We start from the raw sequence: 27,072 nt of genomic DNA, 5'->3' as shown, positions 1-27,072 counted from the left end.
CAGCAATCCACCAATCAGGCCTGTATGGTAGAGTGGCCAGACGGAAGCCACTCCTTAGTAAAAGGCACATGGCAGCCCACCTGGAGTTTGCCAAAAGGCACCTGAAGGACTCACAGACCATGAGAAACAAAATTCTCTGGTCTGATGAGACAAAGATTGAACTCTTTGGTGTGAATGCCTGGCGTCACATTTGGAGGAAACCAGGTACCGCTCATCACCAGGCCAATACCATCCCTACAGTGAAGCATGGTGGTGGCAGCATCAGGAACTGGGAGACTAGTCAGGATAAAGGGAAAGATGACTGCAGCAACGTACAGAGACATCCTGGATGAAAACCTGCTCCAGAGCACTCCTGACCTCAGACTGGGGCAACGGTGGATCTTTCAGCAGGACAACGACCCTCAGCACACAGCCAAGATATCAAAGGAGTGGCTTCAGGACAACTCTGTGAAAAAAAATGATTTTAATCCATTTTGGAATAAGGCTGTAACATAACAAAATATGGAAAAAGTGATGCGCTGTGAATACTTTACAGATGCACTGTATATGTATGTATATATATATATATATATATATATATATATATATATAGTAGCGACGGATGGCACTGACTTCCCAGGAGGCTCTGCGGCTATGTAGCTAAAATTAAACAGTTAATTATGATTTAATTTACTATTCGCTATATTTTAAAAGTTATTGTGTTTAATGTTGGGTTATAGCTTTTGGTAACGGGAGTGTTTTATTAAAGTTTAAAGGGGAGGTTGGAGTTTGCCTAGCACTACTAACCAATGCTGCTTGGTGTATAAGTCCGGGTATCAGGACTAAAGAGTTGTGTTGAAGTTGAGTATTGTCGTTTTGTAGTCATTACATTACTTGAATGTACTGTACAACTCTAATAGTATTAAAAGAAAAAAAGTGTTTTTTTATACATTGAGTGTTTATGTGTCACAATATATTGTGACAGGCAAGTGGCGCACAGCTTCCCAAACCCAACACAGACAGATGCAGGACACAAGTTAAGTATGTTTCTTTATTTTTTTGTGGGAAACGCTTTCCTTTGTTTCCCACCACCAATGCACAGTACAAAGCTTAATATAATAAAGCACACAGCAGTTTGCCTTCTTTTCTTTCTGTTTCTCTTCCTGTCTCCCTCCCTCTCTATCTCTGTCTCTGTCAGTCTGTCAGTCTGTCTAAGAGTGTGTGGTTCCTGGAACAAAGGCAGGCAGCTCCCTTTAATCTACACCTGGGAATGCTCCCAGTTATGGTGAAAACCCAAAGTAGGGCTCTGCAACTTCCACAGCTCCTCCTGGTGGCATCCATGGAACCCAAAGGAGCTGTGGTAAACTCCAACTCCCAGAGTGTCCTGTAGGAATTTCTGGTGCCAGAGCAACCCACGGGGCTGCCCTCTAGCACCCTGGAGGAGATAATGCCCTGAACACACTCTGTCCCCAGGTCCTTCCATCCATGGGGGCCGGGCTCCTTTATATATATAAAATTTATGGGTTGGAATCAGGAAAGCCAACCAGCCATAAAAATCACTCTGGAACCTTTAAAATATCAATCCCACACAGAAATAGGAAAAGATGAAGAAGAAGCAAATACTGTATGTGTGTATATATATAGTGTCAGGCACCTGCACTTGGCAGGAGGTAGCTTAAGGGCTCAAGTGAATGCAGATACCTGCCATACCAGGGGTTGGCGCTGTTTTCCGATTATTTCTCTCTCTCTGCAGATTGGGTGAGTGTCAGTCCTTCCTTCCATCACTGATATCATTTCTGGTGTCCCTCCTCCTGGACTCACCTCTTCCTGCCATCTATCGGCATAACCCAGAATACCAGCTACCTGCTTTAGCTTTGTTGTGGACTCAACTAATTTCATGTTTATTTCCTTCAAACCTTTCAAATTATACAGGGTTACCCTGGTGGTACCCCAAGTCTTTATCTGTGTTCCTTGTATCATTCTACTATATATTTACTACTATCCACTTTGGGGGTGATGATTGACCTCCAAGGTTATTCCTCTGTTCAGTTTTATTTTATTTTATTGTAGAATCAACTCTCAACAATACAAAAACAAAGCGTACGGGTGCCATTCTCATCCCTACCACCTTCACCGTCACTTCCTCTATCTCTTCATATCTTAAATCATTCTTGAGGCAGGTTGAAGACTTAAGCGCCAGCTTAAGTAAAAAAATTAAAGAAAACGTACTAAGTAATTGCAACACAAACACGGACTTAAATCGGTTATAATGTGAAGAGATGCCGACAAAAGAAAAGAAGAAGTGGGTCGCTAGAATGGAGAAAGCAAAAGCTGCTCAGGAAACAGCAAGCACATCAACCTCTGAGCAAACGAATGGTAAACAGTGACAGAGAAAGAGGAGGAAACCTAGGAATGCTCACTTCAAGTGGATTCACTGCATGTTATCGTTACAGCAGTCTGCCATTATTGGTAAATGTATATGTTACTTACAGTGTTTTGTAGTGATGTCAGAGAAAAGTTTTCATTGAGAATGAAGATAAAAAGCCAGTGGTGACCAAAGCGGCACAGCGGCAACGGAACTGACTTTTTAAATTGAAAAGAGGAGACCCTTCACTGATGAACGAGGAGGAAATGAGGGTCCCATTTGATTAGCTTTAACTGTTTGCAATGTGCTCTGATTTTTTAAAATATTTTACCAAAAACAAAGCATGTGTTTTGCGTGTGGCAAGCAAACAACTGGACAGCTGACCTATAGATTATTCAAGACAAGTACCGTGATCATTTGTCAATGGATGTTTTTTCATGTAGGTTGCCAATCAGCAGCCTCTACACCACAGACTGTAATTGCAGCCTGCAATACCCGTGCATCATGTAACGTCCACGTCAGTCACAAATCACCCACTGAATGGCCATCTATCTCCCTACTGCACCACCTAATGACTAAAGTGTGGTGAGTGCATTGGCGTAATAAATGGCTGCCATTGCATCCTCCAAATGCTTCACATTGGTGGTGGCTGAAGTGGCTCCCCACTCATTGAAGTGCTCGGAGTAGTGAGAAGAGCGCTATATAAATGTAAAGTATTATTATTATTATTATTAGTGCCATCACTGACCTGCACTTACAGCTCCAGCCGAAGAGGCTCATCTTGCATTGTGTGACTTGTGCCACGTAAACTGAAGTGAAATATGTTTAATAACAGTAGAGCACAGTTCAGCTAAATACCTGCTCCTTATATACACAATAACATTGAATTAGTAGAGATCTCTTAAGAAGTTGCTGAGTCTGCCTGATCCTGCCATGCCATGTCTTTGTGGGAATGGCAGCTGCTGGCTCATTCTCATTTCTTGGCTCAATAACTTGAAGCCGGCTGACTTATTTTTTTTTTCCACAGTCCCTTCATGCCAGGCCATCTGGCCTTTTGCCATCTTGGAGCGTTCTTAGATTTTAATGGCCATCCATGCAGGAGTTGGCTATGTTGGTATTCACTGTCACAACCCCCTAAGAACCTTCATTAGGATGACCTTGGCTCCTCTCTTCAGTTTCTGTTTGACAACATGCACTTGTGACACCTCTCAGTTACAAATGATATCAGCGTGATGAACAGTTTGAGCATCGCCTATGGGCTTCTGACCACTGAAGGAAGCGGGCAGCACAGTCTCAAAACACAAGTCGAGCTCCTTTACTTCCAAAACTGCCAGCCGCTCTGCCTCCATACTGGTCACTTCTCATCCCAGTGTGTCTCCAGTTAGCTTGACGCCTCCTTCTTTTCCTGTAAATAGTCACAACCACAACTCATTGGGGATGGCCATTTATATCCAGAGGCCTCTTCACGTTCAACGACAAATCCAAATTTAAAAAGACTCAAGGCCTCCATACAATATTACCACCTTGTGGCCACTAAGTGCACTGCACCTGTCAGCCATATTCTTCATTTGCACTGCTAGCCACTCCAAGCAACCCCCTGGCTGCCTGCCCGCCCCTTGCCATTGCATGGGTAGCTCCGGAATTCCCTAGCTAGTAAGGCAATAAATGGGCAGGCACTTCATTCTGTACCCATTGGCAGTATGGCTGCACTGTTCAGGGCAGGATCTCCCATCACCGTAGGGACCTTTAGAGGATCCCCTCCAGGACCTACACTGCAGCCACATCCATTTTAGTCTATATTTTATCACAACGTACTTATAAAGGCGGATCCATACTTGACCTATCAGCCTAACCAAAATCCAATACAGCCTGGGGGATTGATCCTGTTAGAACATTAGAACAATCTGAAGGAGAACAGGCCATTCAGGCCAATAAAGAACAATCTGGAGGAGAACAGGCCAAGGAGAGGAATCACATTATACCCTGAAGGTGCACCAGGAGCTAAAATCCTCATCGGTTTGTCAGAATCGCCGTAAGGACTTGCTCAATGTTGTCATCAGAAGTGGCCATGGATCGGTGTCCCCCTCCTTCTTAAGGTTTAACACTTATCCAACCATTTTTGAACCCCTCAATCCATTTGTAAACACTCCACCATTGTGAAACACGGTCACAACATTGTGTAGGTTGTCTACGGATTTTAACCCCTGCTACACCTTCAGCCCATACAAAACAAATCGCTGCTTGCTGCTCATGTTTGGCACAAATGGAGAGCAGGAGTGGCCAAGTTTACTCCTTTAGAAAACAACAAGAGAGCCTGAATGGCTGATCAAAGTTGAAAGTTTACCACTTTGAGCAAAGACACACCACGTGTTTGCAGGGTTAGCTCTACAGCAGGGTTGTCAGGTCCTTAAAAAATGTATAGCCCAAGGCCAGCCTGAAAACAGTGAATTTGCCCAAATAATTGCCCAATACTTGCGGTAGTCAAAATGACACACTGGAAAGTGGGGGGCAGCAACAGAGAAAGAGGGTTAGGTAATACCAACTTGGGCTGGTGTGGAGGGGACCCCTCAAAGTGATAGAATGGGTAGATACCATCACACAAAAAATGGAGGAGGGGAGATTTTACAATGTTAAAGAACATATACACGTGAGAATAGCAGTGGAAGTGGTTCTGGATAGATGAAAAATATGGTAAAAATGGGGGGGTTTGAACAATTGGTCAAAATACTGCATTGTTTTTAACTGCAATCCTCGACACGCCATTTTTTCCTGTGGATCATCTTCTTCCATCTCTTCCTGTCCTCGTCATCTTGCTTTGTCACTCCCATCACCTCCATGCCCTCACTCACCACATCCATAAACCCGATTGGGCGAGAAAACAAACAGACCTCACAACACTGATGTACAGCCAGCCCAAGCAAAATGGTCACAGCTGTGAGGATAATTCGCGATTTGCCCTCATATTTTATTCTGGGTGGCGCACAAGTCAGCACTCCTGCCAGACAGCTTCAAAAGACTCCATATTTGGTCTGATATCCACCATTAATTGGCTCAAGATGAGTGTAGGGTACAGGGTTGGTTAACCCATTTAGGCAACATGAGCGGCTACCTACGGTGACGTCATCTGTTTAATTAGGACAAGGGGCGCCATTTCTTCTCTTTACTATAGTGTGACTGCGATACATCGATATTACCAACCGTGCACTTAAAGCGGTGGTGGACAAACTCCCAAATGTTTAATATGAATGACTTTGCAGACTTAACACTCGTAACACCAAGGGTACTCCTTCATCATTACGAGGTATGGGCTCAATATTCACAACTTCACCTACAGTATGGTCTCTTTTTAAATGGAGGTTTAATTGCATTGTTTATGCGATTACTTTGTCATGTTTTTTTGAGAGGAGGAACACCAGTGGTCGAACGACACTGGTAGTGCTGTGTGCAATGTGTGTGTGTCCCCTCCTGGGTCGTTTCCTGCCTTGTCCCTGATGCTACCAGGGTAGTCTCCAAGCTCCTGGTATATGTTGACTGCTTTAACTGACAGATTTAAACTAAACAGCTGAGATCTGACAGACTTGTCAATATGAACAGTAGTGCAGTGCATTCTGGGAAGGCTGAAAGGTCAAGCAGGACCTCAAAATGTTTTGTATGGCCAGTCAGTTTGCAGCCAAGTGCAGCTTTGGATTCCCACGGAAATCGACCTTAAGTTTGTGCTATGGCTTTCCAGTGTTTTGAGAAACTGTACAAGTGTTAGCTGCTGTGCTAGCGGACATTCAGCTAGAAATGTGGACTTAATTAAAGTTAGGTTCAGCATTTCTCAAGTCAGAATTAAACATGGTATACAGTATATGCATTTCCCACACAGAATTGTGTTCTAAAGTTAAGCGTTTCTTTATAAATTAAGAAAAATATCTTGACTGCACTGGAACTTAATAATGAAGCCTTATGGGCCACGGAGCACCAACGGAAAATAAAAGCTTAAAAACTAACCAAACACATCTATTTTTCAAGCCAAGAAAGTTACTCAGCATTGATCCACGTCTTGAGATTACACACATCCAGTAGCCACACCACCATCCACCTGAAGCTAAGACTGTTCAGGCCCAGACAGTTCATGGACGGGAGACCATCTAGGAAAAGCTTGGGTGGCTGCTGGAATAGGAGTTGGTGAGGTCAGCAGGGGGCGCTTACCTTGTGGTTTCTTTGTGGATCCCAACGCCCTAATGCAGTGATGGGGGACACTGTGCTGTAAAATGGCACCGTCCTTCAGATGAGCTGTAAAACCGAGGCCCTGACTCTCTGTGGTCATTAAAGATCCCAGGACATCCTTTGTAAAGAGCATTGTATATCCCGATGTTCTGGCTAAATTGCCCACCTCAGCCTAGTTATTCTGGCCCCCTAATGATCACTTGTCTCTAATTGTCTTTCTCTCTCTTTCACCACTTCACCACCTAACAGCTAATGTGTGGTGAGTGCACTGGTGCAAAAATGGCTGCTGTCAAATCATGCAGCTGGATGATGCACATTAGTTTGGTTGAAGTGGCTCCTCATTCTCTATGGAAAGCACTTTGAGTAGTGAGAAACACGCTATATAAATGTAAAGAATTATTAATATTATTATTATTGGTATTATGATATTGGTATATGAATTTCCCCTTGGGATTAATAAAGTATCTCTCAATCTATCTATTATCATACTGTAAAATAGCTTATACATTTAAAAACAAAAAACTAAACACCAATATTATGAGATTCGGCCATTTTGAAAGACAACCAGTTGTGCGCCTCCCTCAGTGCATGTCTTCTTCTGCAATAACCTTTCACCCCTCCAGGGGGCGTGGTTTCCTCTTAAATGATTAAACCGTAGCAAACGTTTCCTGCCACCTGCTGGTCATTGTGTTAATTTACATTTGTATTTATGTGAGAGAACTCCTCCCACAAAGTCACTACTGAGACACAAGCAAATAGAAAATGCATCCTTACCTGGAATATGCAATGTAACGATTATTTCCAGTTCCCTTATGTTCTCAGTAGCATGGAAGACATGTTCTCTTAGATTCTTGATTTTTTGAAGCTTCAAAGTGGACACTTTTTTGATGCGTTTTTAGGCTTTTATTTTCTACTAGCCAACCTGTAGCATACGCCGCATATAATTATTTATTGATGAGTGAACACTTCCTGAAAGACACAGTTGTCCAAATGGGGTGGGTTTGAGGATACGACTGTCAGTGAATGAAAAGATGGAACTCTGGAGAGAGCAACATACAATTGTCCGTGACTGAAAACAGGTGTTGGCAGATACAGGCATATCTTTTTGAAAGTTTGGCCCTGTGCCTTATAATTGTCATTGCAAATGCCAATCTAACAGGAAATTGTCTGCGTGCAAAAGTAAAAGGCAAATTTGAATCTGATGGGGTCAGTGATATTCGGGAAAAAAGGACAGTTTGTGAGGTAGCAGATGTGATAGTCTTACACTCCAGTACATTGCGGCGAATGCTGGTAACAGAAAGTCTAGTGTCATGACAGAGACGGATCTCCTCAACCAGGTGCAAATCCATTTGTCTGCAGCCACGCTGATGTGACGTCACCTTCCCACTATCCTCTTATTGAAGAACATTTACAAACGCATTTCACACCGGAATTTCAATGCAACATTTGCTCAAAAACCTTCACGCTCCAGAAACATCTCAAAGCACATTTAAACACACACTCCACTGAACAAACGCATTCCACACTGGTCTTTCAATGATGCACTATTTGTTCGAAAACGTTCCGACTGCAGAGATATCTCAACGCACATTTAAAATCACACTCCACTGAACGAATTATGCAATGTGAACATTGCCAGCAGTGCTTTAAAACAACTCGTGCTCTCAAGAAGCACTTACAAACTCATTCCAATTCCTTTCAGTGTCAACTCCCAAACCACAAGCACAGTCGGCGCATTCCGTTTTACACTGCTTTTCAAGAAGATACCGCCATTCTCGTCCAAGAACAGAACATTGGCCTACCTACCGCAGTATGTACTTCTTGTAATGCTCTTCATTGGCAATCAGAGGAGTTGGTGGGTCTGGCCCTGTCGTGCGTATCCCATGGTATCCCATGGTCTTAGAGTTGGCGGGCGGGGCTCGATGTCTTGCGTGCGGTGAAAAGTCAACGTGGCTCAGAGGTGCATGTGGACTTTTGCACAGACGAAAGCGACTGAGGCTGTGTTTGTTGAGTTGTTGCGTGCGGGCACATGAGCAGGCAGTGCACATGCCTATAGAGTGACGCTGGACACGGGAGGACGGTTACAGTTCCCATGCGTGGCTCTGTCGTGCGTATCCCATGACGTGGTAGGAGGATTAGAGTTGGCGGGCGGGGCTCTGTCGAGCGTATCCCATGGTCTTAGAGTTGGCGGGCGGGGCTCTGTGAGTTGGCAGGCGTGGCTCCCTGTCTTGCGTGCCCTTAGTGAATTATATATATAGACTGGTACTCCATGCCCCATTTCCTCCATTATAAAACACTGATGCAGGTAAGATTTGTTTAAAAATGTATAAACAATGCTCAACTTTAGAACACAATTTTGTGCAGTATGAAATTTTTAGTTAATATTAGCCGTCCCCTGCGGCTCCACCCGTAGTAATGAAACAGGACAGTGAGGAGGGCCCTGCCCTTCTCCCCACTCCTGACGTCACGCTCCCGCTCCCCTTGGAGTAGCGCGAATATATCGCTCCTATAAGTAAACTCTGATTCTTAGTGCGATGACAGAAGTCGCAAAATCAATCGGAAAATTATAGAAGAAAACTCGATCTAAATCCGTTAAGTAGTTCTCTCGTTCGCTGGCTAAGCAGATGTAAGGTACGCCCCAAGGCTGGCTTGTGAATGAGGAGGTCCCCACCCCCCTCCCCTCAGCCCGCTGCGTGACTCTCGGATTCTCGCAAATAAATCGGTACCGCAAGTGGACTCTGATACTTAGTGCGATGGCAGAAGTCGCAAAATCAGTTGGAATGTTCAACCAAATTATAGAAAAAAACCCAATCTAAATCCGTTAAGTAGTTCTGTTGTGAAAAGCAGACAGACATACAGACAGATGTTGGATTTTATATATATATATATATGGAGAGAAATATAATCTTTTTCAATCTATTATAAGTATATACCTAAATGATGTTCTAACAACAAATTATTGAAACATAAGGAAAAGAATTGAATGTAACTAAAGGGCTCACTAAATGTCGTGTTAAACCTGAGCACGTGAGACTTTTGCCTCATCTTAGAGGAGCCACCAAAGTAGTTACTAAGTTTAAAATGAAGTAAATGAGGAATGAACACCCCCTTAAAAAGTGAGGACAAACTAGTGAGAAAGCCCAAACACCCCTATTTTGAAGCAGTGATAAGATCAATGGGAAATCCCGTAAGACACCCAAAGAAGAGGCGCTTAGAATAAGGGAAGAATCAGCATGAATATGAAATCACTGGTGACTGTAGTTGATTGGTTAAGATGACAGAATTCTGCATATTAAGAGTCAGATGTCGTGATGTATCACATGAGGTAATGGGAATAGAAAAGTATAAAAGAAAATGAATGAAACATGGCGGCTTTAATAGACCTGCCACTGCTGTGAACCAAACATTATGGTGCCCTGAAATGGGGGGACCAGGTAGAAACAGTGGTGTGACCAAAACGTCTGCCAATCCCGTGAAAATGAACATCTGCAATGTGCACTTTAATCGCGATGTCTGAATTGTTTGATGTGTGATTTGTGGGGGACGGCAAGCATCCTTACCTGCCAGGGACACCCTTAGGAGGGAAGGACAGGGGGAGACAGCTTACACAGGGCTTTGTCTCCCCCAGGACACTAGATGGCAGCAAGCTCAGGCTTGAAATCCCCAAACGGGTGCCCGCAGAGCATGCTGGGTATTGTAGTCCCAGGGGACAGCCCTGTTGGATCCCATGAGGGCTTTTAGGGGGAGCTGCAGGGCTGGGGAGTCCCTGCCTCAACCAGAAGTGCTTACAGACCACATGTGCAGAAGATCGGGAATATTTCTGGGGCGGCTAAGATAAAATTGAACTGCCTACCTGGCATCATTGAGGACAGAGGAGTGGAGGAGGCAGTGGCTGAGAGAGAGAGAAGAAGATAAGAGTTGCATTTAGTCCTGTGTTGTACTTGTGGCTGTGGAGTGGGGAAACATTAACCTCTAAGGAGGTACCCACATTGAAGACATTTTACATTTGTGTCCGAGCCTTTATGTCAAGTATTTGGGGAGCTGGAGTGCCCCATGGTGTCCACACATTTTAAACTGTGGAGTATAGTGGCAAATCAAAGAGAAATGGGTCTTAGTCCCAAACACTATGGTGGACACTGTACCTTTGGTGCTAGGGCCACATCAGAGGTGGTCTGATGACACAATAAAACACTTGTATTAATGGATGGATGGATGGATGGATGGAGCAGTTCTTCATTTTAGCTCATGCTGGGGTCATCTCAACACTTTTGTTTAATATTGGGCGCCCCTGGATCTGTAATATGCCAATGGAATCATTTGCATCATTCTTGAATAATGAAAGCAATAAACAGCAAGCTGAAAGTTCAAGTTGCTGCATTAGCTGACTGCAATCACTGGAAAGTCTTAGGCGGTGACCTAACTGGCACCAGAAAATGACCAGCACAGAGGGTCTCTCAATCTCCGGGGACTTCTGGGGACTCTACTTTGTCAGATTACATCACTCCGACAATTGACAGAAGTCCTTTCTGTTTTAATGAAATGGGTATCAATCAATTGATCGATATAATAATCAATATTATCATCGGGACGCCCACCCTGAAGCACTTTTACTAATTAGCCCCGGGATTCATGGGACAGATCGTGACAGATTTATACCAGAAGCCATCTCTAGAAGGTCAACACCTGCAGAAGGGAGCAAAAGCATCAGAAAATGTAGGCAGAGCGTAACGTCCATGTGAGTCTGAAGGCTGACTGTTGGTTTGAAAATTTTCTAATTACCCCGTCAGAGTTATTTATCAATTCAGTTGAGTTTCTTTTTCTTTGCTTTCACCAAGAATTACTTCTTAACAATTGGAAATCACTTCAGTTTTGTTATTTTTTTTTTTTTACGTGTCCAGTACCTCCTGACTCACTGGTACAATAAAACCCCACATATTGATATGCCATTTGAATTGTCTTGACGTCTAGTTATGCGAAACATCGACGGTATTGGGGTCCCCCCTACTTCTGAATCACCTAGACCTGAAAACAAAACTCATTTTTAGGCCATTATCGGACAATGCCACCCTTATATGATAAAGAGTAAACCAATCACAAAAATGACCCTGAAGTTGTCTGACCCCTGGAGTTCACCCCCTAATGAGATATGAGAGGTCTTCACAAAACTTCAAAAAAATGGCAATCGGTAATATTCACATTCGGAGTGTTGTTTCATGCTATTTGGCAGTTTCTGATTGTGAATTATGATATTTCATGTTTTTGATATTTACCGGTGGTCCTAGCTCCCCTCACCCAAGTCAAGTCATGTCAAGTTGGGGAGTATGCACTGGTACAGCACATTGCCGCACTCACTACACGACGCAACAACTCGGGGTCCCGGTTTGCAACCCCCCAGGCAGGCACGTGGTCCAGTCCCACCCTCCAGAAATGACCCTCTATCTGCCGCAGCCAGGTGTTACATGGGCGACCCCTTGGCCTAGTCCAGCCACTCGGGTCCCCAACAATGAGGATCTTACGAGCCGGATCACCACATGGCCGTAGTGCCGTAACTGTTTTGGAGTTTTTTTTTGTTTTTTTCTGTCCACCCTGGCCATCGGACCTTACTTATTCTATGTTAATTAATGTTGACTTATGTTTATTGTGTCTTCTATTTTTCTATTCATTTTGTAAAGCACTTTGAGCTACATTTTTTTGTATGAATATGTGCTATATAAATAAATGTTGATTGATTGATTGATTGAACTGACGCTCCCTCACAATGCAGGTCATGTGCCTCATTCGGGACTCCATGAGCAACACAAAGTCAAACCAACGGTACCCAAGGATTGTCCAAAGAGACACACATGAAGGAGTCCAGTCTTCATTTCAGGTCACTGGATAGCGTCTCACAACCATATAGCAAGACTGGAAGCACCAGGACTCTACCTTGTGCGTAGATATCGGGCGCACCACACACCCCTTTATGGTGACCTCACGACCCCCCATGCTCTCCCAATCCGTCTACTGACTTCACAGGAAGAGTCACCAGAGTCACAAGAATGTCACTGCCAAGGTAAGTAAACCTCTCAATGACGAGGTCGACACTCTCTGAGCAGACAGACACACTGCTGACGGCCGTGCCCAAGAGGTCATTAAAGGCCTGGCTCTTGGTTTTTATCAGGACCCTCACAAGCCCAGACACTCAGACCCCTCACTCAGTCTCTCAGAGCCTCCATTGAAGATCACAGCATCGTCAGTAAAGTCAAGATCCGTGAATCTTTCTTCACCAACAGACGCCCCACAGCCGCTGGACCCCACGACCCCCCAACACCCAGTGCATGTGACCATTGAACAGAGTAGGAGCAGAACACAACCCGTATAGTGTACTAGCAAAGAGTAGACATGTGAGACTGAGTCAGTAGTGACTGCCTGATAAGTGGAGGGTTTGCTCTTTTATGTGTTCTTGGGAGGAAGAGGCGGGACACAAGGGGAAGTGAAGTCAGAAGGAGGGAGTGGCCTGATCCCGGAAGTGGGCGGAGTTTACGCCGGCCTTTCCTTCTGAAGGTCTGTGGTAGAGGGAGAGAAGGTGTTAGTACAGTTCATTGACCCCAGTCTCTCTGTTGTTTACAGGGCTCCGCTTAACCCTTAGACTGCCCCCCATGTGTGACACAGTTTAGAGCACACGGAGTAGGAGCAGAACACACGGCTGACGGACCCCAGAATCAACTGGGAGAAACACAGAGGGTCTACCTCCACTCTGCCCAGCACTCGCAGTACCAGTGGACAGGCTGGCCATGATATCCAGCAACCTCGAGGGGATCCTGCAAACCCTCAGGATGTCCCACAGGAGTAGCTCGATCACGAAAAACGCTTTACGAAAATCGACAAAGGCTGCAAAGAAACTCTGCCGATATTCCGAAGGTTAAAAATGGCAGATTTCAAACATAGGCATTGTGGGCTGTCGTTTTAGACCATTTCAAGGTCAGTGGTGATGAATTTGAGGTTACTTTTGAGTTTTGATCCTTTACTAGGGGTCTATGGACCTCCATCAAAGGGTGAAAAAAAGACAACTTTCTACAGCAATAGAGAATATTTCAAGTTTGAACCTTTAAAGTGGAGCACACATTTTTACATTTCAAATATTTCAAATATTACTCTTCTTGTCTATTGTTCATTTCTACCTCATGAAGTAAATCATCGCATTTCTTAAAACCACCCCAAATTAGGGGGACTCACGTTAATTCAAACTGTTTGATTATTAAATACCAATGCAACGGTGGGTCATATTAATGTAGTCGTGCACATTAACTGTGCGTGCACTAAACAAGGAAACGTGTGCTCATCGAGGGCACAAATGTGTGACGTGTCGCTGCCCACACCTACACAATCCAACATTAAAAGTCAACCAAATAAAAAGAGATTGTCATGAAAGATTAGTGATACATTAAAGGCAGAATTTAGAACGCGGTGTACGCATCACCTCTGTGAAGATAACGTGTTATGTTGGCTAGCAGCTGTAAATCGGCCTCCCAGCAGTGACTGCGATGGGAAATCACCGAGACCCTGGGAAAAGATGAACGTTTGCTTGGGCAGAAGTGGAAATGTCCGCAAGATCGATAAATAAAAGGCAAAGAAAAAGAAATAGTACTTAATACGATTAACAGACCTGCGTGCTCAGACATTGTTGGGAAGTGTGTCTGCCGTGGTCAGCGTCCAAGTATGAAAGGGTCTTCTGAGGGCCTCACTCCACCGTCCAATCGGCATCAAGGGTGGGCGGTGCGTACGAAGTGGGGTGACTTCATCAGTGCTATCTGTCGACGAGAAACTAAAGATCTTTGATTTTTTTTTTAAATTACGTTGCTGGCCAAAAGTGGTCTGTGAGGTCAGTAAGAACAAATCGAGCATTCGCGCAAAAAAAGCAGAAAGAAGCTGAAAACCGCGTGTTAGTGCGGCTCGTGATATCGTAAGTAATCTAGAGGTGATTAAAAGTACAGTATACCGAAGGATGTGTGCAGGTTATACGCAAATGGCGCGCCATTTCAAATAATGGACATGAGCGTCCGCAGATTTGGGTTCAAGGCCCCAAACCCGTGGATACCGTGGGACGACAGAATGGAAGGCCATTGTACTTTTCAATGAGACTCATTCCTCTAATTCCTGTGTCGTTCATTACCATCACTCATGCCGACAATTCACAAAATTCATTGAAGTCTGGATCATGCTGTTCATAAGAAACACCTGAGACCTTTCCTAGCCTTTCTCCATTGAAGGGTGCTGTTATGTCTAAGTTACCAGATCCTCCAACTTCTTCAGGGAATGCCTGGTAACGGCGGCCACGGTGGGCTTTGCTTTGCACCATCTTTTCCTTTGTTTCTGCCGGAGACTCTACCATCAAGAAAGGGGGGAAATATAGAAACTGCTACGTACTACCAGAATGTTCAGGGGAACATCCACTCACCACTGAATGACGAGAAGACCGATGTCGTTGTCTTTCGACCTCCTACAATATTGATACAATGCTTAAGGCGAGGCTGTCGTTTTACCAGTCGACCTACGTTCCTACCCTCACCTATGGCCACGAGCTTTGGGAAGTGACCGAAAGAGCAAGATCGCGGATACAAGCGGCCGAAATGAGTTTTCTCCGCAGGGTGGCTGGACTTTCCCTTAGAGACAGGGTGAGGAGTTCAGTTCTCCGGGAGAGACTTGAGTTGAGTCGCTGCTCCTCTGCATTGAGAGGAGTCAGTTGAGGTGGTTCAGCAATCTGGTCAGGATGCCCCCTGGGCTGGGGGGGGTGTTCTGGGCATGTCCCACTGGGAGAAGGCCACGGGGCAGACCCAGGACACGCTGGGGGGATTATATCTCCTGGCTGGCCTGGGAGCGTCTCGGGGTCCCCCCAATGCAGCTGGAGGAGGTGGCTGGGGAGAGGGAGTTCTGGGCTTCCCTGCTTAGGCTGCTGCTGCCCCCACGACCCGACCTCGGATAAGCGGTGGATAATGGATGGATGGATGCTTATTTCTCTGTCAGTCTACCGTTGAATTTTTACTAAAAACCTGGGAATTTTAATGGATGAGTGTTTTAATTTGCAGAAGCAAGTAAATGGCGTCATTCGTACAAGTTTTTATCAGCTGTGAGCTCTGGCTAGAGTTAAATAAATGCTTTTTAGCCCTCTGTAATTAGAAGAAGGTCATTCCTGCTTTTTATATCCTCAAGACTCGATTACTGCAACTCCTCATATTACGGAATTTGTCAGAAAGCCCTTTCTCGACTGCAGCTGGCACAGAATGCTGCTGCCAGGTTTCTCACTGGTACTCAAAGATGTGAGCGCATGTCGCCAGTACTGGCTGCCCTACACTGGCTTCCCATTCGCTATCGTGTTAATATTAAAGTTTTAATGTTAGTTTATAAGGCTCTTAACGGATGTGCTAGGCCTACACGGTTCATCTTTCAGTACCCTCTACTGCCGCCTGTGCCCTTCGATCTCTTGCTTGCCCCTCTGTGCACGAGATGAAAGCCGAGTGCTGATCGATCTTTTGCCAGCGTTGCTCCGAAATTAAAGAACAGCCGACCTCTTAGCATAAGAACGCCATCGTCTCTGGCTGTCTTTCAGAGTGGCCTAAGAACTCTTTAGTATTCAATGGCACGTCCGAGTTGGTTCTGTTAGGTTTATTCTTATTATTCTTTTGTACAGCGGCGGTTGTTTTAACACTTTGACCTCGATTGTTCTGGGAATCCCACCTTAGTTCTAGAATGTTCTCCGTTTTGGTTAGGAAGTGCCTTTGGTTTGAAATGTTCAGAACGGAGTGACCTCGAAATGTTTCACAATCAGGTCGAAATTTCACAGGTAACCATGCCACCCCTAAAGGACGAAACTTAAGCCCTGTGAAGAAAGGAGTCCCCGGAAACTTAAAGACCAACGCTAGACAGCTTTGCGACAAATTGCTAAAGCACTACGCTTGGGATAATGTTCACCGACCGCATCTCGAATTACTTTCTTTAAGAAGAGCAGGGTACTACGATGTACTGTCAAAATCCTCAAAGTAGTCATTTCTCCTGCCGTCTATTTGTGTGTGATCCACACGTCATCATCATCATCATCATCACCCCTCTTCATACATGGTGGGGACACCAGCTGATGTATGTCGTCGTCTGATTGGCTGCTGCTGCCCCAGTCCTGTGTGTCTGTCATCAGGTGCTGTAGCTTCAAAAGCCACTGGGATGGGCGCTACATAAATGGGTATTGTCAAAGTGACCCAATAAAACACGCCAGTGACGCCGGGTGGTCCTGTCCCGTTAGGAATGTGTCCATCCATTTTTGAATAGAGCCACAGGGTCCGGAGTCTAACCTGACTGTACTGGGGTGCAGCAGGAACCCACCCAGAGCTTTGTAGGATGCATCCCCGTGTTCATTCACACCAGGCTCCTTAGTGCCACCAGGTGATCATTTTAGATTGTTTCTGTGGCACTTGCTTTTATAAAATGATATAATTAGCTAACATTATACGTATATAGCTTTTATAAAATTAGTCAATTCCCATATAGCGCCCAGCACAGAGATGATGCTACACCTCCTTTCAAATAAAGTCCCTCTGATGCCCCCTGAGATTTCCCTCTTTCCTACATTTGAGCCTGGTGGCTGGCTAGTTGGCACAGCACAATATGGGGGTCCACCTTCCATGCAGGGTGTTTATCTGCTCAGTCGGTGTCTCGTTTCTTTTTATGCTGTCCTTACATTTCTTTCTCGGATGAAAGGCACTATATAAAGTGAAGCTATCCAACCTACTAGATCCTCTACCCATTTACTGAAACTTGGAAGACACCTTTAAAAACTAACCCACCGCTGACACCTGTACAGCCGCTCAGCCCTTCTCTTCATCAGCCTGCACCCCAAAAGCTGGAAGCAAATCTCTGAGCGTTGGCCTACAGCTCTAAAGCTCCTGGAAATGGAGTCCATTGTGGAAGATGCCGTAAAAAACATGGACTGAATATGTGACTCTACTTTGTAAGGGAGATGCCATTCCAATAATCTTTAGCCATCTCTGCCCAGTGGGCTCAGTGAGGCGGGTTTGCTCTGTATTTGAGATGCTGTCTGCCATGGAAAGGTGCTACATGAGTCAGAGGGTGCTTCGTTAGGTTGTGTCCTCAGCATACTGGTCAGCGTTGACCTCTAGGTGGGGCTCACATGCCATGCAGACATACTCTTCACATCCTGCTTGGTGGACCTCCAGAGTGTGCTCTTTGGTCTGTGAATTCCATAAGGCCAACCCTACCAATGCAGCAGCCGCCCTCAGGGCTCAGCTTTGAACCCACTGGCCCAACGGTCAAGACAAAGCACCTGCTTCTCAAAATGGGCATCAAAGACACCCAAAAACCCAAAGCTTCTTCACAGAGGTCAAAAGCAGCAAGAAAGAAAGAAAGAAAGAAAGAATGTGTCAGGCATGCACATCAGAGAGTCTCCTTCCAAGTTTCTCACAGGTAGGTGATGCCAACCCAAGCCAAGAGGGGTCGCTGTCTTTGCTAACTGCCTTGTCTTCTCTTTGTTCCGCAACACAGAAAGACCACCCAGTGAGGGCAACTAACTCCGCCCCTTCTGGTCCCTGACCTAAAAAATCGAGAACATCCTGAGGAGTGATGTCACTTAAAGCTTAAACCACCAACGAGAGGAGCTCCACAAGCTGACCGAAAGAGCCATGCGAGATGAAGCTTTGATTGTTTAGGGGCAACCTTGTTTTGATGTATGCTGTTATTAAACGCCATTGTGTGTTGTTTTATTTGTGCATTTTGGCAAGTAAGTGGGGGATAGCCAGCTGGGCACCCCGGAATGCTGCAGCTGTACCAGCCTGACATTCCTTGGATGACCAGAAAAGAAAGAAAGAAAGAAAGAAAGAAAGAAAGAAAGAACTAGCCTGGTTAGGAAAGGCACTATATATCCTCAATAAAGAGATGTGCAGCCTCTAGAATAGTTTGTATTAGTGCTGTTCATGAAAGGCACTATATGTCACAGAAAGAAAGACACATAGCTTTACAACAGTTCATATTAGTCCTGCTTATGAAGAAACACAATATACAAAAAGAAAATGCATAGTTCTAGAACTGTTAGGATTGGTACTGGTTATGAAAGGCACTATACATTATATAGAAACAAAGATATGCGGTGTTCTGGAACAGTTTGGATTGGTTCTAGTTATGAGACCTGCTATACTACACAGACGAAGAAAAAATATATACGGTTTTAGAACAATACATTACTACTGGTTATGAAAGGCATTATATACAGTATTAGACAGAAACAAAGAAATATGAATAGTTCAAGAACAGTTTGTATTAGTACTGGTTATTAAAGGCATGTGTTATACAGGAATAAAAATGTATAGACAGTTCTAGACGTCTGTGTTAGTACTGTTTATGAAAGGCACTATATGTTGTAAAGGAACAAAGAAACATGTATAGCTAATAATAATAATAATATGTTTTATTTATATAGCGTCTTTCCCAAGAGGTTCATGTTAGCACTGATTATGAAAGGCACTATATATTATACAGAGACAAAGAAACATGTATAGGTCTAGAGCAATTTGTGTTAGTATGGGTTATGAAAGACACTATATGTTGTACAGGAACAAAGAAATATGCGCAGTTAATAATAATAATAACAACAATAACAATAATAATAATAATAATAAAGCATTTATTTATTTATATAGAGCCTTTCCCAAAAGGTTTCTGTTAGTATTAATTATGAAAGGCACTATATTTTATACAGAAACAAAGAGATATGCAGAGGTCTAGAACAGTTTGTGTCAGTACTAATTATGAAAGGCACTACATATCATTCAGAAAGGATAAGAAATGCTAGTAGGTTTTTAGTTACATGTGAGGAAGGGGTCTGTAGAGGATGTGGGGTAATCTCTCCAAAAGTACAAAAGAAGGGGCAGTGGCAGGCAGTTTAAGGTCAGTGGATGTCTATATAGCGCCTTTCACAGTGTTGCCACTAATTGGACGAGTGTGGACCTTAAGCACAAGTTTTCGACCCACACCATTTCCGGTCTAGCAGGCGCGTTATTCTGATTAGCGGACCGCAAAGAGGCAGACCAACTTTAAATGGATTGAAAGGCGCTATATGAAAAACAGCAGTGTCGGGCATTATATCCAGACACCTAAAGTGACCAGAAATTTTGTTTTTTATAATTTCGACTCTCACAGATTATGCACAAAGCCTTGTTTATGTAACAAACCACACGTGCCATCCTAACGGCGAGCCCAGTTAAAACGTCGCCCTCGCGTCGCAGTCCCGCTAATGGCTACACGCCGAGCTCCGATCGATCGTGAGTGATGAGCCGATGAGCTCAGCTGTCAAACGAACCCCAGACCCTCCCCCAAATGACAGCCAATAAATAATTTAGCTTTGTCAAAAGGGGTAGAGCCCACGTGACAGAGGCACAAAAGCAATGCGCGCGCCCGAGGCCTCATGCTGCCCTACACAAGTCCATGCGCGCACCCCAGACGCTCGCATGTGAGGACTTCTCTGCACTCCGTGCACCTGAACTTGAACCTGAGCGCGAGCGCGAGCGCGCACGGAAACGTTTGGGACCACCAGGTGGGATCCCCTTCTTCGGATGGGTGCGTGTCGGCAGCATTTAGTGAGGCTGTGACCACTGTGAAAGGCGCTATATAAAACAAAGTATTTTTAGCCAACTTTCGGCTTTATTTTCACTGGTTTTGCTGATGTCCTTGAGGGAATACTACGGAAGGTGCTATAAAAACTAAACTGCCCACGTCATTTAGATAACTTACGTGTTTCTTCGTGTTTTTGTAATTAAAAAAGTGAAGTGAGTTATTAAAAAGTCCGACAGCCGGGAGTGATGTCTCTGATGTTTTCCTAGTGGATGTTTTAAAGGGGCGTGGTCCTATTAACGTAAGCGAGTGACGTCATTCTAGGTCATTAACAGCCGGCACTTGGGAATCACCTACGGCAAGCCGGATGCAAATACGGGGGTCTCATTTATAGTAAGCGTCATGTGAAATCCCGTTAACTAAAGTGTCCGCTTTCTGTGAAGACGCTGTTTGAAATTCAGGCTGATTGTTCTTTTAGTAAACACCATGCAAAACTCAGCTGATCTAATGCCACCTTATTGCAATGTCATGTACTGTATGAGCACACTATACCAGGGAAGGCGCTATATTAAATTCAGGCTGGTTGTTCTTTTATTACACATGAGTTAAACTGAGTTGATTCAGGGCCCGCTTACTGTTATGTATGTGCACACCGTGGAAGGGTAAATGTTCTTTAATTATCATGTAGAACTGAGTTGATTTAGGGCCCACTTATTATGATGTTATTTATGTGCACGCCATACCATGAAAGGCGCTATATAAAATTCAGCCTGATTGTTCTTTCACTCTAAGCATGGTATGAAACTCAGCTAATTTAGTGCTCACTTACTGTGATGTTATGTAGTTGCACAATGTGAAAGGCGCTATAAAGGTTCAGACTAAATGTTCTTTTCTTACAAGTGTGTGTGAAACTCAGTTGATTTAGTGCCCACTTACTGTGATATTATGGATGTGTATGCCAAACCATGAAAGGCGCTATATAAATCCAAGCTAATTGTTCTTTTACGCTAATCATCAAATGAGAGTCGTTTCAGTGTCCACTTACTTTAAGGATATGCATATGCACAGCATGAAAGGCGCTATATAAGTTCAGACTAAAAGTACTTTTCTTGCAGGAGTGTAAAACACAGTTGATTTAGTGCCCACTTACTGTTATTTATGTGCACATCATGCCATGAAAGGCGCTATATAAAATTCAGGCTGATTATTCTTTTACTCTAAGCATTGTATGAAACTCAGTTGATTTATTGCCCACCTACTCTGATGTTATGTATGTGCAGGCCCTGAAAGGCGCTATATCAAATAAGGACCCGCAGGGCTCTTTTATTTGTGTTTAAAACACTCTATAAAGTGCTGTCCGCTCCTGGTCGGCTCTGCCGGTCTGCTCTCCTCACTTCCGCCCAGAGGTCATGTTGCCCTTTTTATCATTCAGCTCTCTGGTTTCAGGCTTCTTCTGGCGTCTCTCCATTGAGAGCTCAGCCCAGCCTTATCGATCGCCATATGCAGCAGAACATGTTAGGCCCCATGTGCCAAGCCAGCATGGCGTGACCATGGCGTGGATGACCACTCCTGTTGTTCCAGGCCTCATGTAATGAGCCTTACATGCAAGCAGGAAGCTGACGTCACGAGGCCGATGGCATCTAACCAGGTGACATCATGCAGAGCTGACTGTGCTCCCTAATCAGGTGGTCTGATGTCTTTCCATAAACCCTTTGGCATATCATCTTGTTCTGATAGGAAATGCCCGCCAGCTCATCCTGTAAGCACACAGGCATGAGCTGAGGTGACCATTGATAAGTCGGACAAGAAGAGAATCCTTCAGAGAGGCAAACATGAAAACCTCAGGGCCAAAAAAGCTCAGCAAATAGTCATGTTACCACCATACCCTCCAGAGATACAGCTTTATAGCGCCTTTCATAGGAGTAACAAAATGGCTGTGTTCCTTATGACCTTACGTACTCGCTGTACTGACTGTAAACCTGTGCATATTTACAAAGAGACTGGAATCAGACCAACCCAGCAAACCAGTATATAGAGCAGCCCCCCGAGACAGTGCATACTTTCATATAACACAGGGGGTCTATTAGCTCAAGTGACTGAGGAAGAAGTGAACACTGATGGCAGCACTGCACTGACGCGGCACAATCTGTATGTCAACTGACCAAGGATTGTCTGTATGAACTGAATAATTCCCCCAGATTCTGCCGGTTAGTCGGCGTCTACGCCTTGCACTGGTGTCAGTAGTGGGATTTGTCAAATTTCAGCGACAGCACACTGAACCCATAAAGCTCTTTAGTGGGTGAGGCCTTGTACTTATCTTGACTTGTGGAAGGATGTCACCCAGGCTCCTGAGCCCAACAACTGGTGGGGTGGTGGGGGGGGAGACTGCTAATGTCAGATCTCTTTAAGATCCTCATTGGTGTGAGACGTCATGTCAAACTATATAAATTCTTATCAGTGTGGATTTACCTATTCAAAGAGTCATTGCCAGAACAGGGAAGTGAAAGGCACTATATAAAATCACAGTGGACAGACTGATCATCGGCATTTTTTGGGTCCCCCCCTCAGCTTCCCCCATATGTCCTAACTGTTCCTTTTGCCTGAAATTTGCCCCCAGCCTCTCCCATCAAGTGATTGATACTTAACTAGTGTTGCATAGCAACAGGCACAAATAGGAGGAGCCAGGGGCTGCTAGCAGGAAAAAAGAAACACCAAGGGTGGAGCTTTGGACTGTTATGGGTGGGGCCTCCGACACACATATGGACAGGACCTCAGAATCTTATGGGTGGAGCCTCTGACACATATGGGTGGAGCCCCAGCCAACTTCAGCCAGTCAGTTTAGCTGCCCTAATCTTTTATAGCGCCTTTCATTTGGTTTATTCTGTGTCAAGTGGTGTCTGTAGCTCTGGGAAAGGAAATGACTTTATGAAGGGTCAACGGTGGCCTTGTTCCTGTGCACGGCCTCCTCCAGAAGGTCCGGGGTTCAAGTGTCACATCACTACTCCCTCAAATGGCTCACTAGGACTCAACAAGTCTAATCCGGCATTATTCATTTGGTTATCAGTGCGTGCTTCATATATCCACTAGGTGGCAGTACAGTCATATTCGCACTCTTACCCGCAGGCACTCTTCATCACCTGTACACCCCCAGGATTAGCCAACATGGAAAGAAAGTCAGGATTCACTCAGATTCCAAAATTCAACCTCAGGAAGGCACTGCTTTATGAAGCATCACCCTACTGGTGGGTGGCCTGCTTATAATGACGGTCATCTCACACACACACACCATTTCACAGGTCAACCCACCTACTCAACCCCTTGGACGATGCAGATTTCTGGGTGACTGATCAAAAGCTGAGGTGATCGGTGACGTCTTCATGAAGCCAAAGTCAACATGGACTTGTGGTTCACATCAACAGGGGGGCCAGGGCTCACCTACCACCACCACCACCAGCAGCAGCAGCAGACTTTCGCTCAGGTGGAAAACTCTACTTTCATGATCAATACATCGAGACACAAAGCATGATAACGGGTTACAGCAAAGTCATGAAACGTGGACACCTGCAATCACAGGAGATCAGTTCACCGTATCAAATGACAGGAGCGTCACACCAGGTGAGTGCACTCAGGTCGGTTCTTATTAACACAAAAGTCAGCTGGAAGTCCATTGTCCTCAACCAAGCCAGCCAGACTGCAATTCTGTGAGGAGGACGCCAGCACCTGGGGACTCAATGGTCAAGCAGCATAGAATGTGTGTGTGAATGACCACAGGTCACTTGATAAATGACATCTGCCATCATAAGCAAGGGACACCTGATGATGATGATGATGATGGTGCTGATCATTTAATCAGCCTGCATCCATATTATAGCGCTGGGGATCTTTCCACATGAAACTCTTGTCACACACGGGCGCATGGGAGGCAGCTAAAGGGCCTGAATGAGAGCAATTCCACGGCAGACCAGAGGGTGGCAGAGTGCATGGTCTCTTTATCTCACATCTACAGACCAGTTATGGGAAATTCCGCCTGGCCCTGATGATGTCACTTCCAGTTCTGGGGCCCATTGATGACATCACTTCCGTTTTCTTTGCACCCTTTGTTGAGGTCACTTGCAGTTCTGGGGGGGTGGGGGTTTGGGGTTTGGGGGGATGGAGTGTGTGTGTGTGTGGTTCCACTGATGACATCACTTCAGGTTCCTGGCCCAATTGATGACATCACTTCCTCTTTAAAACCAATAGATGGTTAGCTGCTCCAAACCTTTCAGTGTCTCTTTGTCAAGTTTATGACACTTCTCTGTCTTCCCTCACAGTGATGGACATTTCACCACATGGTTTCATACTCGGGTGACCATATTGTAACCCAAATGGACACCACTCTGTTGTGACCAGTATCCTATCACGTAGTTTCTGCCTGTCAAGATCTTGAAAGTCCAGCTTGGACTTAGCAGAACATGGAATCTCAGGTCAGTCTTCATCCTCCGTACGCCCTTCTGTGTCACTCATTGACCCTTCAGAATGAAGGGTCTTGTCATCCCAGTTCTTCAGAATGGACACCAATTTGGACAAAATGTGTCTAGAGATGCCAACAAAACCAGCTTCACTAAATGGGTCAAGGTTGGCCAAGTGGGAGCAGGTGAGACCAACAGGCAAGGCCGGGAAGGGCAAATGAGGCATCAGCAGACCTCCTGGTCAGTCAGGACGTCCAGGGTAACTGGTGCTGGGACGTATCCACCAGCAGTCTAGGGTTAAAGTGTCCTCATGGATGAGTCCCCTTGGCCATTTGTGGACACACACACACACACACACACACACAGGTGAATCCCTGTTAAACATCTGGAGTAAGGTGCGTCACTCTGGTTACTAAACAGGAAATCAAGTGACCGAGTGACCCCCAGGACTAGACATGGGGACATCACATAGGTGTTCAGTAGCTGAGGACATCTAGTGGAAACTAAGGCGGCGGTCAATGGAGGCAGAAATCAGGAAATTTGCTGAGTCATGGAAACGAAGAGGAGAGTCATTGCCTTTAAAGGAGGAGACGGCAGACAGTTGAGCAAAGAGGACAGGACTGAAAGGCCACTAGTGATGGACAGGACTTGACCCCAAGTCACATTAACACTCAGAGGAGCTGGGATGATGTCAAACTGGGTGGGCTACAGCAGACATTGAGCGTTTCTTGGTTTCTTTTTATTTTTCAAAGGTGGAGCTGAGTGATCTGCAAGATTGCACTGGAGTGGTCTGGAGGAGAGACCAGTAAGTCCAGTGTAGCTCATTCACTGTACCTTCCTTTAAATGGATGGGGTAGGTGGTGACAGGACTGCCCTGTTTTGGGCATGGGGATGCCACTGTCAGGTTATGAGATTTCCACAAAGGAGTAAATTGGGATCAGCAAGTGGACAGATTTGAGCAGAATGGGGAGGGGCCTTCTGGTAAGCCACACCCTGTTTCATACACAGCCACACCCATTAATGAACCACTCCCACATCAACATATTGTGGCCACACCCATTCTTGATTTAAAAATGTTGACATGAAATCTCAAAATATTCAAAGCGGTGGGCTACACCTGAGATTTTAGCAGGCTGGACCCCCTCGATGTTTTCTTATATAGCGCCTTTCACTGAAGGTTGGCTCAAATTACTTTACAGGTAATAAAGTGCAACAAAGTTTGAATGAAAAGGAACCAGCAGACACTGGTAGTTAGGAGAGATGAGACCTGCTGGGATAGTCCATCCATTTTCTAACATGTCCAGGGTGGCAGTGAGCTGGCAGTGCCAGTTTGGGGGCATCGGGCACAAGACAACCCAGGATGGGCTGCCACTCCCTCTATCGATACACAGAAGACACACAGATGAGAAGAGTAAACACAAGGTGGTCCTGAAAGAGGTAGGAAGAACAGCAGCCACCTTACAGAGGGCCAGCCAGGATTGTATATAGCGCCTTTACCAGAATGGAGGTTGTGTTTCCCCCTTGGGCATTAATAAAGTATATCTAATGGCTGTAAACAGCGTCCATTCTGTCTACGTTAGGTGGTACCCTGGGCGGTCCCAGACATCAAGCTGCCCCATCCACACACAGGACCCCTGCTGGAGGGGCGGGGGGAAGGGAAGCTGGAGAGACAGCACATCCGCCGCCTCATTGATTTTCCTCAGCCACTCCCCTCCACCCAAAGCCAGCGAGACCACCGACAAGGTCCTCGGGGGGCTGGCGGGGAAATCTGACAGCAAGTATGGGCCAACAAAGTAGAGAACAAAAGGAGGCCAGACTGTTAAGACGGACACCCAAGATTGGGGTGGGGGGGGGCGCGGTGGTTGGTGAATGCGACTTGTGGCCTGCCAGCCAGCCTGGCCATCTCCCCTACACACAAAATAAAACAAGCGCCCACCAATAGCGGCGCAGACGTCAGCCCGAGTTCAGCAAGTGCATCGCATCAGCAGTCCGCGCGGCGTCTCGCTCTCCATGGCAGCCGGCTGAGCCGCTGCTCCACAAAGCCTCTGACAATCACGGCGGCACACATGGCAGTCGGGCCAGCAGACCCTGCCTGCCCACCCCTGCCAGTCGTAGGCCCCACTCGGAGCCTCGGGTATTTGTGTCTGCGACAGCTGCTGTCTCTCGGCCTTTCCACAACACACCCAAAATGCCAGCATCTCTCGCAAGCAGAAAAGCCTCAGCAAAGGAAACGTAGAAGAAGAAGAAGAAGAAGAAAGTGGCAAAGCCCCAGACTCACCATCGCCTGCCTCCTGTGTCTCCTCCTATGCCATCCTCCTCTCAGATGTGCTCAGCACATCTGTAGGGCACGACGTGAGCAAGTGAGGAGGTGCCTCAGTTGACCCGCTGCATGCTGCTGTTACATCAGAGCGGCTGATGCAGCTCATTATGGGAGAGAGCACCGTTGCCTTAGCAACCAAGATGGGATCTGCATGCCCT

At 45.5% G+C, this 27,072-nt stretch overlaps 1 protein-coding gene across 1 annotated transcript in view; it reads right to left on the bottom strand.

The window, feature by feature from the left end:
* akap6 (A kinase (PRKA) anchor protein 6) overlaps positions 1 to 26,952 on the bottom strand; it is a 385,504-nt gene extending 358,552 nt beyond the window's left edge. The window contains exon 1 of the mRNA XM_039741461.1: positions 26,873 to 26,952. The gene's annotated coding sequence lies outside the window, so the exon portion shown is untranslated. The remainder of the gene's footprint in view (positions 1 to 26,872) is intronic.
* Positions 26,953 to 27,072: the final 120 nt, after the last annotated feature.

Source organism: Polypterus senegalus, chromosome 18 (assembly GCF_016835505.1).
Source record: "Polypterus senegalus isolate Bchr_013 chromosome 18, ASM1683550v1, whole genome shotgun sequence".
Taxonomy (NCBI): Eukaryota; Metazoa; Chordata; class Cladistia; order Polypteriformes; family Polypteridae; genus Polypterus; species Polypterus senegalus.
This window is presented reverse-complemented; position numbering and strand designations above follow the sequence as displayed.